At 41.6% G+C, this 2,517-nt stretch overlaps 1 protein-coding gene and 1 long non-coding RNA gene across 5 annotated transcripts in view; one reads left to right on the top strand and one right to left on the bottom strand.

Annotated features, from left to right (window-relative positions):
• Positions 1–2,511, bottom strand: part of BBOX1 (gamma-butyrobetaine hydroxylase 1) — a 68,681-nt gene extending 66,170 nt beyond the window's left edge. Inside the window, exon 1 of one of the 3 annotated variants that reach the window (XM_019627096.1) lies at positions 2,348–2,511. The gene's annotated coding sequence lies outside the window, so the exon portion shown is untranslated. Of the gene's footprint in view, positions 1–2,133 lie in introns of all 3 variants that reach the window. The other 2 variants (XM_019627094.1, XM_019627095.1) reach the window with 2 other exon arrangements.
• The window catches only part of LOC109373327 (uncharacterized), a 436,631-nt gene that overhangs the window by 215,872 nt on the left and 218,242 nt on the right, over positions 1–2,517 (top strand). The window lies entirely within an intron of this gene.

Below are 2,517 nucleotides of genomic sequence, written 5' to 3' on the forward strand. Positions count from 1 at the left end.
TTATAGAGTAGCAACAAAAATAATTTTATGGTTGGGGGTCACCACAACATGAGGAACTGTATTAAGGGGTTGTGGCATTAGGAAGGTTGAGAACCACTGCTCTAATGCGTTTGACCTCCTGCTTCTAGGTGGTGGGATCTCAAAATGATCAAAATGCAAGAAATGTGCATATTGTATGGGTGTGTGTCTATAAGGTGTATGTATAAAACCATTTATTCAGCACTTATTATGTATGTTCTAGACACTCTGCTAATACTTTCTACTGTGTTAAGCTCTTGTCATCTTCCTGACAACCCTATGAAATCGGTGCCATCACTTCTGTTTTATAGATGATCTTGAGCTTGTAGAGGTGGAGTAACTGACTTGAACTCAGAAGAACTAGGAATTCTTGACTACTGCATAGTACTACATCTTGGAGAATCTATGGCTGGATAAATTTCCAGGCAATCATTTCAATTGACCAAAAATGTACTATGAAAATAGTAGCTAAATCTCAAGATTGTTGGTTGTTAGTTGATCTTACCATCAGACATTTCATTGTTGGAGACAGAGGACAGAAAGTGGTTTCCCAGACATTACACCATAAAGGCTTAAATATATTACTATTCTTTTATATTTCAACCTTTACATCATAAAGCTTGGTCAATTTCCACTTGGTAAGGTAGAAGTTGACCAGACTGTATTTGCAGTGTCTGGAGCTTAATATCGCTTGAATATATACACACTCTACTCATTACACTTGCTATATAAGACCTGTCAACTTAGAGGTTGTTTTGTTTTTTAAAACTTGATTTAATAAGTGGCTGAGCTACTTAATAATTCATGAACATAATCTCCTGTGAATAATAAATTCCATAAAGCCATTAGAATAACCAGTCTGTTCTCTTGAGTAAGCTCACCATTCTGCTTATCTTGTTAAAAGTATCAAACTTTGTGCAAATAGTTCCTTCCTAAATTATAAAAAGGAAAACTTTCGCTTTACTCTGGTGAAATGACCACATTCAAATTGGAACTCAAACGATCAAGGCATTTGTTTACTGATGTCATGCACATACTGGTGTTAGATTTTTAGAAGATTTCTAAACCTTTGAACCACAACATATATTCATTATGAGAAACTGTACGTTTTTAATAAAGTTCATTCAAAATACCCTGTCATGTCTTTCCTCGAGTTACCTTCAGGGAGAAAAACAATTAAAAGGGTGCACAATGGCCTTTATTGAGCGGTATTTTAATGACTCATGTTACATCCAGCTTTCAGAGCTTAACAAAGGGCCAAGGTCGAATATGCAGTCACCTTTCTCTGGGCTGGGTAGAGGATTATTCAGTGAACATTTCCAGCCAGAATCCTCCCTCCTCTACCACCCAGGCTGCTTGGTAGACAGTATTCTCTCTGTCCCCTCCGTGTATGCCTTCTGGATCAGCTTAGGGCTTGCAAAGTAATTTGACTACTAGACTAAGCCAAACATAATTGGGGAAGAGAAGCTGCCAAGAAGCAATCAGATCCACTGCATTCCAAAATCAAGTGTATTCCAAATGCCTGTTGGACCATCCCCATCACAGCCCGCATGGCTATGAGAGCCATGTGACTGGATTTTCAGTTGGATGACCCCCCACCCCCCAACCACAGACCTGAATCTACAAGCTCTTCAAATAAGGGAAAGTGGAGCTCAGTCATACCTGTTCTCAGATGTGCTTGAGGCACCGAACTCGCAAAATATACCAAAGAAAGAGAACGCCAGCTTTGATCCTAAATGTCCTTTGGGGAGGGAGCCTCCTGATGACTGCCACATCCCAGATTAATCTCCCCCCCCCCAAGTTTCCCTACATTCCTCCCATCTAGGGCTATTACTTGGAAGTCTTTCTTTCTGCTCCTGGCAGCTCACTGCAGCCCTGCCCCCAGCCACAGCTGAGGTTTGCAAATGAGAAAGGATGTCCCAATATGAAGGTGTAGCAACTCCTGAAGGAGTTTGAAGATTTAAAATTAAAAAAAAAAGAAAAGAAAAAGAAAGAAAGAAAAGAAAAGGAAATAGCTTTTATGACCTAGAGGGGAAGCCGTTAGAAAAAAAAAATACTTTAACTACAAGTGCCTGAAACCACAAAACCCCAGGACTCAGTGAGAAAAAGCATTACCTTAGTTTAGTATCTTTCCTGATAGAGGGAAGAGCAGGTAGGTCTCACCTGTCTTGTCTCCTGTCTCTGAGCCAGCAGCAGCAGCAGGACCAACGGAAGGAGCTCTTTCACTCCTGTCCCACCTGCTCACGGTGACAGCTCTTGGATTGCAAAACTCACTTGGAGAAAAGGCATTGAGGTGCACATTTGACAGGGAGGAGCTACCAGTTCTCACCTGAGCAAGAGGTGAGGTGGTGTCTACCTGTCTACAGAATTTTCCATAGGAGCCGCTTTAGAGGGAGCTTGATTAGTTGTCAGGGGGTAGTAGGAAGGCTGGGACGGTCCCCCTGAGCCTGATGCCCTCCTTTCTCTGCAACTTTAGCTGGAATAAGCAGTAGCTGCCGG

This window comes from Hipposideros armiger, unplaced genomic scaffold (assembly GCF_001890085.2).
Source record: "Hipposideros armiger isolate ML-2016 unplaced genomic scaffold, ASM189008v1 scaffold_707, whole genome shotgun sequence".
NCBI lineage: Eukaryota > Metazoa > Chordata > Mammalia > Chiroptera > Hipposideridae > Hipposideros > Hipposideros armiger.